We start from the raw sequence: 13,248 nt of genomic DNA, 5'->3' as shown, positions 1-13,248 counted from the left end.
TGTACCCAACGCGTAGAACGGTAAAAAAAATATTAGTAGACTTTGTAAAAACACACAATTTTGAATCTTTTGCCACATATTTTTACATATTTTTACATTTTATTACGTCAGTTTGTGTGTCAATCTAATAATTTTATTTATTTGTATATAATATACCTATTTGGCTTATATTATTATCATATGTGTCTTTAAATCGTTGTTGGTATATACAGATTTATAACAACATATATAATTCATTTTTAAACTTTTACATACATAGCTACTGTTTACAACTTATAATAAATACCTAAAATTAGAGTTCACCTAACAACCAGTTTACAATTGATTTTTGATTTGAATTGATTTAACATTTTTATAAATTATGTCTGAAAAAGCCCTGAGTTAACGTCATTACCTAGGAAATATTTCTAAATGCATCATTGCCTGAAAATAATGGACATTCGCGTTATTTCCTAGTCAATATCGTACACTGTCTAATTTGATCTGAAATATCGTTATTGACTAGTCATAAACGTTCATTCTTTCATTTACGTCTTTGCCGGTAACATATTATATACTAAAACGTCAATTATGTCGATACGACATGTATATCATAGAACATGTCTGTCGTATCAAAATCTTTAGATATATTATGTAACCTTAATTTCACCCACAGAAATTTTTTGTATCCTACATAAGAAAATAACGAAAATACTAAAACAATCTGATATTAGTAAAAACCAATTTGTCATTATTTAGTGGTTTTCAAATGTCGATTTTAAGTGGGAAGAATATCTGTGGTTCGCGGTGTCAATGTTTAGACAATATTTTATCACCACTTATATTAAAAACGGTAACGACTATTATAAAAGTGGTCCCAAAATGTGATCTATAAATTATCATCAAAAATAATTGGATTAAAATACAAACTTTATCGAATTTATATAATTAAAATTAATTAATATTAATTTATCGTGTAGCAACCAGATTTACGTATATTTGAATTGATGAAATTTTTTTACTAGGAATAATAAGTCTTATAATTATATTTATATACAAAAATATTACATTCAATACCTAATAAAATACTTAGATTCCTATTTAGTTAAAGGACTTTCCAGTGGAGGGTATATACTGTATATATATACTATATATGAACTCCTCCCTCCACATTACCTCAATGATATAGGTAATTATGCATAGGTTCAAATTCTGATCTTCGAAATGTTTAATTAAACTTAACGATCAAATTTATAGACATTTATCATCAAAAAATCATGTTCTTAATTATGTAAGATACAAAATGGTGGTTCGAATTTAAAAAAGGGAGTTTGTGTCTACTCTTTAAATAGTATAAACATCTAAGTTTTTGGAAATTTAGTCTTTTAATTAATATAAGTAGATACCTGCTTAAAATAGGTACAAAAAAATCACAATTTTAACAACTTTATTATTAAACGATAAAATACCAGGTATTTAATAAAACGTCGCATTAATAACCGAAATTATTTGCTAGAACAGTCACTACTCAATATTATTGTCATTGATTATAATATATTTATCAAGAATTTGGTATAATATATTATATCATATTTTAGAGTTGGATTTAAGCTGTCGTTTTCGTGATATAATATTATACTCGAAGACGTATTATTATGATTGTATATACGCAGTGATCGATCGGAACATATTATTATTATTATTGTCTTTTGGATTCAAAAAGTGACAATATCATCATATTATAGTTGTTACGATCTCGAAATCGTCTGGCGTACGATAACGCGAGGGACACTAAGCGCTCTATCGGCCAACGGGGAACAACCAACGACGAACACTTGTTACAATCACGCCACCACGCCGCTCCACGTTAAGCGAAAATCGCCAAAGTGTATAAAATAACGTGCCGGTGCTTCGTTCGGGCATAACGCAATTTTTGTGCAAATCCAAACTTCAGTGAGTATTTACCTGGCGGGACACAATATTTCTTTGACTCGGTTTAAATTATTCATTTTTTATATTTTTTTTTTTTTTTTTGTCTACTTGCAGTTTTCACGTCTTCATTCCTCGAAAAACCAACCTGCAAAAACCAAAAATGGGCGCCGAAAAAGTAAACATGAACATCGTCGTCGTCGGACAAGTCCAATCTGCCAAGGTCGTCAAATCGGTCGCCAAAGCCACCCCAGCCACCAGCCAATTGATGGTGAGTTAATAACATTATAATATAACACGAGTTAGTCTATCCCGATCATTCAGTTGAACAATAAGCCAATATTGATGGCGAGTTTCATAATAATTGTTCAATGATTTGAATTTGAATTGAATGCGGGATGGTCTTTAATAATTCGTATTGTTGTTATGTTTCGATTTTATTTTCTTGTTGCGTAGACCGATGTTTAATATTTATTTGGTTTTTGCAAGGTCGATGAATGAAATAATTAGTACAATAATACTATGCATCATAATTTTATTGGTTCACGTGTATCGTAAAATTAATATATAGTGTACAATATTTCAATGTTTTCGTCTTAATAATATAAGTATATATCTTTTTTGAAAATGTTATTTTTTCATTATTTGTAAAATAACATGTAGGTCGATTCGATATTGCAGATAACCTTTATTTAAAAAAAAATCCTGATGCAAAGATAACCTATATTACAAATATACATTTTTTTCTCTGTTGGAATTTTCAAAATTGTCCAGAATACCTACATTAAAAACATTTTAGACGGACTAATTATTTGTCTAAAGAAATACAATTTTTTAATCCAGCTATATTATTAATTTTTTGTTCATACTACTGGCTATAATAGCACCTACTAACTTGTTATCTAAACAATTAAAAAATTTCTCATTTTTTTTTTTTTTTAATTATAGCTAATAAAAAGCTTTAATAATTGTATTCAAAACCATGTTATCATGGTTTCTTATTTTATTTTACCAATATTCTTTACTTTCATACTATAGTGTATTGTGTTAATCGAATATTTTTTTGTTTTGTTCCAGAAATGTTAATACATGATGTTCACATCAATCTCAAACCGAAAAATGCCATAGCCCAAACAGTACAATAATATTATAATTTGTTCCTAATTATAAAAATGTGTATTGACATTTAAAAATAAATCAGTATCTTCCGTCAATCTACTTGTTTATATTATTTATTTATGCCTTTCTAAGTTCTCCACATAGTTCATATGTCGCGGTAAGTGTGAAGTATTTCTTAAACTTATTGCGCTATAATTGGTATGTACATATTTCAATAATTTAACCACAATTATACCAGCCAGCTTAAGTTATACATATACATTGTATATTAACGTGAAAATGGTTTTATATTTCCTCAATACTGTTGCAAAAATGTATATTTTCCTCAAAAATATGGACGTCGAGTGTATGACAAACATCCAGTATAAAAAAGTCGTGAATATTTATAACACTACAAGTAATATTTTATAACATATTATTCAAAATATGCATTGTTTACGTTTATTTCTAGGATAGGGACATGAGATTAATATCTGATAATAAATAATAATAATAGTTTAATGCAACAAAATTAGGCAAATTAGGTGTAAGACATCCACTTTTATCATAGTTTTCATCATATTTAAGTGGTCGCTCTCAACTAGTGAAGATCCACAACACCTTTTCAAAAACAATTAAATTCATATCGGGAGTTCCACAAGGCGTTCATTTATCTCCATTGCTTTTTATTTTGTTCATTAATTACCTAAATAAATGTTTTAAATCATGTAAGATTTTTGCTATTTGCAGACGATATGAAATTATACATGCCAATCCTTTCCCCCAATGATACGACTTCCCTACAACATGATTTGCATCTGTTTTCTTGTTGGTGCTCATTGAATGGCATGGCTTTGAATACCTCTAAATGTGTTTGCATTTCTTTTAACCGTTCTAAATCTCATATAAATTGTCAATATTTTATTAATGGTACGGCTCTCAACTCTGTCAATTAAGTTCGGGAACTCGGCATAATCCTATCAGCCGATTTGTCCTTTAATGCCCATTTTAATTCAATTTATGGTAAAAGTCTTCGTGTTTTAGGGTTCATTAAACGCACCAGCTCTAATTATTTCAATGATGCACTTTGTATGAATGTTTTGTACTATGCACTGGTAAGATCTTTGCTTGAATATAGATCGGTTTTGTGGAACACTCATCAATCTGGTTTAGTTAATAAATTACGAATGTTAATAAAAATACATAATTTTTTTTCTAAATAATATAAGACTTATAGAATATTATATACGTTTTAAAATGTGTAGATCTTAATGCTTAAATTTCAAAGAACTAAAGTTTAGTTTAAATTAATATTGTGATTTTTATTACAACAATACCGGTTCAATGATTTTACCATGAATTAAGCTAATGAATAAATACATTATCAATAATTAATCATAAATAGGTACCTACTTATGAATAATATAGATGCGTCCCAGATGCAATTTGTAATTTTTTTTAGTGTTCTTGATCAGTGAAATCCACGTGGTTAGTTCGATTTATGTGGTAGATACTGAAAAATGTACCGTACACTTTTTTTTGCTTTTTTTTTTAGCAAGTTGTAGATGATTTTGAGTTTGTACATTTAAACAATTTTGCTTCTGAACGGAGCGATTATTGATTTAGCAATAATATGTTGTTTTAGTAAATTGGGGGTCAAAACTAAAATTGTCCAGTAGTTCTCAAAAGCATCAGGAAAAAAAAACAAATTACGAAAAAATGGTAATTTTTACACGAAACCTGCAAACTAATTTGTAATAATACGATTTTTTTATTTTGCAATAATTGCAACATTATAATACCCATATGAAAACAATTGTATAGATCAACTCTATTAATAAAGAAAAGTATGTAAATATTTTAGAATTTTTTTTAGTTAACCATCACTCATGTTAAGATAACGAATATTTAAATACGTCCAAAACTGTATTATTTATTTATTTATTGATACCTAATAATAGATTATAAGCTTTATTACGGCTCAGTACAGTCCATACAGTGTAATACTTATTAGCTAATATTATTATATATAATTAATATATACAATTAATAATAATACAATATAAAATATGTTATTTTTGTCGATTCATGATGTAGAGCAATCATCATCATCATTGAATCATCATTGAAAAAATCAAAATGTCTTATTGAATTACTTGTAGTTTGTTAACATTCTGTTAATCAGACCAAAATTACTGTAACCAAAATAGATGCCTTATGTTAGGTACCAAATTTGTATGTTTCAAAGAAAAATAACACATTGTTAATCTTAGAATATAACTCAAGTTCAATCATCAATCTCAGTAGAAAACAATGTCCAAAGAAATTATTACAATAATAATGATTGGCATGATAACGAAAATCAAGATGCCATGTTTTTTCACATTTCAACACTGACTAACTTACTAAGTCTAATTAGCAAGATAATTTAGTTCATCGATCTCGATCCTGTAATATTATACGTAATAATAATTTAACCTATAGTTGAAGTCCTTCATAATATTACCTTTTAACATTTAGGTTACTTATACGAAGTGTTGGGAACAGATAACTAAAAAATTATCTAGATAAGATAAGATAATTTTAACAAAATATTATCTAGATAAAAATAAAGATAACATAAATGTAATTTATCTAGATAAAGATAAATACAACAATACATTTTTTGTATTTATTATAGAATTGAGCCTTTAAAATACAGTTCTACGAAGTTAATTTTAATTTATTTTTAAAATGGATTGGGAAATAAACCTTTACCTAATTAATTTTAATATGCTTATTACCTATGGCTATTAGAGAACGATGTATTGTGCAAGCCCGCATGCAGGTTCTCGTATTATCGTAATATTGTCGTTGGCAATAATAAAATGAAATATATTCTTCTAATTTTATGAATAATTTATATTATATTAGAATTTTAGTAACATTGGTTTTATAATTTTGCAGGGGCACTATAATATTTATCTAGATAAGCCCATTTTTTATCTAAGCTAAACATTAGATAAATCGTAACTATAATTATTTAGATACTTTAAAAGATAATTTTATCTAGATAATTCCCAACACTGCAGTTATACGCTATAATAGAAAAATTTAAAATTGTTATATTTATTACTATAGGCACTTTTTGTATGACTATATAATAATATTTCTACAACAAAATATTTAAATATGTTACTGTGTGATATATTTAAGTAATATTTGTGATCACGTGGTAACATAATACTAAGTATTATGAAAAATTATTTTAAATAAATTATATGACAGTACCTCGTAATTAAAATATTACAGAATGTTAATATGTACATCGGAACAGGTAATAATGAATAAATAAGACCAAATAATTATATGTACATCGGAAATTACTGATTTATTTTTCGGTGTCAATACTAATATTATGAATTACATATTATTGTACTGTTTGGACTATGGCATTTTTGAGTTTTGCAATGCATGGACTACATGAATTAACAGTTCTGAAACAAAAAAAAAAATAAACAATTAGATTAAAATGGATATTAATAAAAATAATGTATGGTTTATCATGAGTTATAGGCTTATAGCTTATTTTAATATATAAGTGTACAAAATGCTATATGCAAAATACTACAGTATTGGTATCCATGAAGAAATTTCGTATGTACAAAGGTTTCAAATATAAATTAGGTGCATAATGTTATGTTGAAAAATATTCTAATATGTATAGCTAAAATATAGAGAAGTATAGAGAAAAAAAATTGTAAAAAGTTGTATTTATATGAAAACACAATCACTTGAATGATATTATGAATAATTGTCCAGAATATGTTTTGACACGACTATTTTGTCAAATATAACGATTGTTACCAATCAAAATATTGAAAAATATTATTTTACAAGTCAAATTTCATATTTAGTTTCACAAGAAAAAATATTATACTAACTAGAATATTTATTGCACAAACACTACAAATCAAAACATGCAAATACAAGATGTATTGAACCCTATATTATAATCAATGGGCATTACCTCACCCAAGGTTAAAAACTTAAAATATTAAAGATTAGAAAATAAAAAACGACAGTCGTCAAAAAAAAAAAAAACTGTTATTAAAATGTTTATATTATGTATTATTTTTTGGTCATCGTCTTTAGAGTATGTATAGCTAATATAAATTATAGAGTAATAATGTTTATAATATTTGTAAGATTTAAACGATAAATTGTATAGTAAGATTTTTATATAAAACAAATTATATATGTGGCGTATTGTTTTTATTTCCCCGAAAGTTATTTGAAACATATAAGTATAATTTAAATTGAACAAAATCACCTATCTAACTTCATTTGAATGTTATGAAAAGACAGAATATGATTATTGTCTTTATAATTCAAAAGGGATTTTGGTAAAAAAAGATTGACATACCGAAGTAGTAAAAATACATATCAAACTGTATTTTAAAACTATAAAAATATATAGAGAGCATTTATAATAATATACTCACAATCAGTTGGCTGGTGGCTGGCGTGGCCTTGGCGACGGTCTTGATGGCCTTGGCAGATTGGACTTGTCCGACGACAACGATGTTCATGGATACCTTTTCAGCGCCCATTTTTGTTTTGTTGGTTGGTTTTTGAGGGTTAGAGTGAAAACTGAAAGTATAGAAAAAAAAAATGTTTTATCTATTTGAAACAAATAGAAATGTATTAGTCTTATTGTTTCGTACTCACCAAAGAATAGATCGGCACAAAAAGATGTGTTATGCCGGAATCGAGATCTCGGACGTCTTTATATACCTAGGTACACTACCGTTGGCCAGATTGGAGTGGGGCGGTGGCGTGATCGTGTTATTATTATTATTTTTATTATCGTCGATTTTATTTCGTTAGACAACGCTCATATTTTGTTGAAAACCATAGTATTTTATCACACCATGTCGAATAATTATAAGTTTTTTTGACCGAGGTGTATAAAATACAAAAAAATAATTCGGAAATCATCTAACGCACTTAATGCGTGTTCGTATATAAATATTAAATTTTATATAATATGAAATGTGATTGTTTTAAATCACATACATTTGAGTTGCACTCATTTCGTCGCTAAGCATTGACTAATGACTACGCTTACGGACATTTTTTTTTACTTTGTTTGAAAATCAAATTTCAAACTAGTAGTTGATTAGTTCTAACTTTCTAAGTACATAATATTAATAATTAAAGTTTAGACGAGCGAAGTGGTGTACCAACATTTTGCGTACAACTCCTGTGCCACTTCACCGTGCTCACCTATATTTTGAATAATTATAACTTATGAGACGTTATAACTAATTAACTTCTCGTTTGAAATTTGATTTACATGTATCAAAATTCTCAGAAAATCATTATTATTTGACATAAATATTTGTAATATGAAGTTAGAAATGTTTGCATGCTGAATTTTAAATAAAAAAAATAAAAATCTTGAAAAACTATAACGATAAATATACTTTCTTTGGTAATGAATTCATTCAAATTTCACCAAAAAAATATTTCTAAAATTAATAATACTCTCGGAGAAAGTATTAGTCTATCGTTTACCTTTAAAATAATTAGAAGCATCAAACATGTTATAATAATATAATATAATGTGAGTGAAACTATATTGTTATGAATTCATATTAAATTTACAAAAGGGAAATTATATGTTATTATTATTATTATTATTATAATATCGAGTATGGATTTCTACGCATATCGTAAATACATATTTTTATATACTTTACAATATAATTTTTATAAAATCTTTTTCGTTCCATAATTATATGTAGATTCTAATGCTTCAGTTAAATTTTGAATATTTATGTCAAAATCAGTTTTAGTTGCATAATATTATCATCATAATATCTTATTATTATACATTTAATAAAATAGTTTTAAAAAAAACTTAAGACATTTTCCTAGAATAGGACCACAAAAGTTTTAATTTTGGAAATGTAAAAACCTATTTTATAACTTAACATTGGTACTATTTTCAAGCCTAAAGCAAATTGTATATTATTGAAGCTTATATACACCTCAATCTATATTAAACTGTTAGTTTCTCGAATATTTCAATCGAATATCAATTCAATTTTTATTTCTATTAAATTATTAATTACTGTAAACAAATAATTTGTAAATTGATACTATATTCACCTACATCTGTAACATAGGCGTGCACAGACTTTGTCCGCAGAGGGGGCCCCTTAAAAATGTCCGAACCAAAGATTCTTGTACTAATGACTACCGTAAAAAGGGGTGACTTCGGACATGTGGGGTGAATTCGGACAACACCATATTTTTTTAGTTATCTTATATTTTTAGAATACACGCTTAATAAAAGTTGAAAACTGATACTCTACGTCAAATGTCAATATCTATTATAACCTCCATAGAAAATAATATTTATTGATGACATATAGTACATGTTATGGAGGTAAATACAAAGTAGTATATTTTTGTATTTTTAAATTACATAACTACATTGTAGCACAACAGCAAATAGAAATATTTGATTGCAGTTTTCGGTTACCTATACCTGTTCACTTGTCTGTGTTAATTGGAAATTGCATTGATTTTATAATATACTATAAAATCAATGGTAATCTATATGTGCAAATTGTTAAGTAACTTGATCTCACACTGTAGTGTTAAATCGTCTTAATTATTACCAAACGTGGATGACTTCGGACAACACATTAACTATGTCCAGATCATGTAGGAGGTCGTCCGTATATAAGAATTATAATCCTAATGTTATTTAAAATGTCGTTGATGGTGTTAGTTACAAAAAAGTGACATCACAATAAGTAAAAACAGAAAAGTAAAAAATACATTTTAAGTTGACATGTTTATAGAAAAGTAAATAATTTTTTTTTTAGAATATTTAATAAATTATTTTGTATTTACGATAAATGTATGGGTTTATTTCAATTCATTAAATCTAACCCATTGTAATTATAACATTAGTTTTTAATGAAATCTAATAGGTACGTGTCCGAAGTCACTCCATTTTACGGGTCACTCCGGACAAAATTCAACTTTTAAAAAAAAGGGTGAACTTTAATGACCTTAATGATTATTCTTCTGCTATATGATCTTCTTTTCACTCACTATAATAGTATTTTATTTACAAGTTATGTATAATATGTAAAAGTTTAATGTAGATACCTACTAAATAAGAATATTCTGTTTTTTTAGGTCTAAAATATTCGTTATTTGTAATTATTATTTTAACTAATCTATGTGGTATGTAATATTATCTACAAGTTACAACCGTGAAATAACGTAAGTATATAAATAAAGTAGTTGATAGATTACACTGTGATAAAAAAAAAAAATAGTCTACTAGCTAATATAGTGGATAGTAGAGACGTACAGTATTGTTTGATAATAATAAATCATTTGGTCCATGATAACTGATATATTAAAAAACTTTATTACATTTATTCACAGATATCCATACTATGAGATTCAAACTGGCTTCACTTTTTTCATGTAAAATTTAAAAATGTTCGCTATCTAGCATAGCATAGATATCTAAGTATTTATTAAAGACAATGCCAGGGGCCGCAAGGGGAGTTAAAAGTTTCCAACTACGATGATAATAAATTATTATTATAATATAATATGAGTAGGTATGGAAAAATATTACGGTTTTACGTGTACTGTGTTAGATTTAATTTTGGTTTCGTTTGATCAACATTATTGTATTTCAGAGACAATCGTTATCAACAATGAATAGTTACCGGGTCATTTCTGTTTGGAATACCTAATGAACTTAGGTAGGTACCTCATACTTACACCTATCAACACCTTTACACCTACACACACCTCCACGCACGTCCTCCTTACGCACACATGTGAATAATTCTGTACCTGAGAGGCTAAAGGGTCCAAGTCCACTTTTATCAAAATTGAGGTTATGGTTTTTTCTTATGTGAAATTTTGACGCGCGTCATTTTAGCTATCTTCATTTTAGTCCAATAACGAATATTTACCGAGATATTGGGAAATAACAAAAAGAACTAAGTCCAAATATTTATTTTGATATATGAATTATGATCCAAGTCCATGATTAGGACTTGGATCATTTTGGAAAATTCTTGTAAGGACTTGGACCCAATTGATAACATTTTATTTTTGGACTTGGCTCTTCTTGCTAGGATTTGCAGTGACTTAGATCTAATTGATAACGTTATTATTATCATCATCATTTATTTTATTTTATTGTTTTATGAAGAGAACCAAAGTTGTTAATTGTTACTTGTTAGTAAATTAGCATATTAATTTGAATGTTATAAAATATAATGACGTGATACACAAGGTGTAGAATATAATATTATAAAAATTATATAAAATATATACTAAATAATATGAACAGAGGGAGAAAACTTGTAAGCCTTGCAAATGGCAATTCAACACTTGCAAATTCTAACAAAGGTTAGTCCAAATAATATTATAATTAGATAGTATTATGGATTTAAAATTATATTAAAATATGTAATATAATAGGTATTATAGATATTATGATATAAGTTATATTATATTTTAGTTTATATTGTATTCTAATATTGTATGTAGTTAGGTACCTAGTTAATAATAACCTAACCTGGATTATAATATCAAACCAAGATGGTTATGCATTTTTATTTATTATGTTTTGATTAATAAAGATTTGTTTTTATAATATGTTTTGTTCTTATTTTGAATTTTATCAACACTGTTTAATTAAATTTTGTTTATTGGTCTAATAAGACCTTTTATAGGGATAAAATATTTTTATATTTAACTGGAATACAATATAACTTTACTAATACCTTAATAAAATTCATAAAAATTGTAAATTATTCAATATTGTATTATAATATTTTTATCTATATTAAAATTTAGTATTTACTACACTCAATGATATAATATTTTCAAAATTATCAAAATTAACATGGAGATTAATAGAGTCCACTGTGTGATTGAGCAAAATGATCTAAGTCCAAAACATTTCATTTAAATCGTAAAATAAACAATTATAGGTAAGTTATAATTAAAAGAAAAAATATTCATCTTATTGAGAATATTACAGCTTATTATTTAAAACAAACCTTGTTGGTATAATCATTAAATTGAATTTACACCAGCCATTTAAGTAAAATAAAAATAGTTGAAAAACGGTTTTTTGGCTCTCCTGAAAATGTACAATAATGGACTTAGACCCTTTAGCCTCTCAGGTACAGAATTAATTATTACGATTTGATATGATTTAATGCCAACTACTATAATAAGCAAGCAAACCATCGTTATGAATTAATAACATATAATATTATTTTAAAAAACAAATGTATTAATTATTATTCGTGACAATAGAATTTTTTTAAGAATTTATGTGTACAATGAGTTTTGACTTTTAAGACCCAAATTTTACTACTAGGGTTTTATTTGATTTCATATTTGATTAATAATTATTTTGGTTATTATGATTAATCCTGGTCGTATAGATAGATGTACGACCGTTGTACACTAGTTTTTGCCTAACACTAAAGCCAGTGTTTTTTTTCCGGACTTGACGTACATATTATAATGACATAGGTCCACATTGTCTGACAGAAAGACATGATAGATGTAAATTATATTTAACTAGATTATATGCCATGACTTTTAGTATTATCGATTAAAAAAAGGTGGATAAGTGGATGTCGCTCTGCTGTACAGTAGGTTACAAGTGGGTCACTGTAATGGATGGTGTTAAATTTGAATTCAATGATATAATATCATTGTATAAGAAAAACGATTCTGAGCGAAAACGGTCAGTCAGCCTATGATATTGCCAAGTATATTTGATGATATTATTGTGAATAAAGTAATTTATATATTATAACCTATTTACGTGGAGCCTTGTTTTAAATTTTCAATCCTTAGCCATAAAAGTTAAACATTTTATACATGTTTAACTACAAAATAATTAATAAATTATAAATTTGATAAATGTTGTCAAAATTTAAAATTTAAATGCTTATAAAAAAAAATTGTGCATATGTATTTTTAATATTTTTCAACTGCAATTGAAATTTTATATCAGGAGCCTTTCATTAAACTTTCACGCTTTTTTACAGAACAAATAAAATTTTATTTATATTTATAGAAAAAAAAACTAAAAAAATTGAAAACTGACTATGTCTGTAAACAGTTCAAAAAGAGTCAAATTATTTTAAAAATGTTATGGTGTATAGAAAATGCTAATATAAACAT

General features: G+C 26.4%; 2 long non-coding RNA genes across 2 annotated transcripts; one reads left to right on the top strand and one right to left on the bottom strand.

Annotated features, from left to right (window-relative positions):
* The first annotated feature begins 1,813 nt into the window (after window positions 1-1,813).
* On the top strand, window positions 1,814-3,126 carry LOC132945971 (uncharacterized). The gene is made up of 3 exons (XR_009664622.1): window positions 1,814-1,932; window positions 2,026-2,179; window positions 2,986-3,126. It is a non-coding gene; the product is annotated as an uncharacterized LOC132945971 (long non-coding RNA).
* Window positions 3,127-6,350: 3,224 nt separating this feature from the next.
* Window positions 6,351-7,837, bottom strand: LOC132945375 (uncharacterized). The gene is made up of 3 exons (XR_009664558.1): window positions 7,717-7,837; window positions 7,491-7,638; window positions 6,351-6,482 (listed from the first exon to the last, which is right to left on the bottom strand). It is a non-coding gene; the product is annotated as an uncharacterized LOC132945375 (long non-coding RNA).
* Between the last annotated feature and the right edge of the window lie 5,411 nt (window positions 7,838-13,248).

The sequence above is a fragment of the Metopolophium dirhodum genome, chromosome 5 (genome assembly GCF_019925205.1).
Source record: "Metopolophium dirhodum isolate CAU chromosome 5, ASM1992520v1, whole genome shotgun sequence".
NCBI classification, from domain to species: Eukaryota; Metazoa; Arthropoda; class Insecta; order Hemiptera; family Aphididae; genus Metopolophium; species Metopolophium dirhodum.
This window is presented reverse-complemented; position numbering and strand designations above follow the sequence as displayed.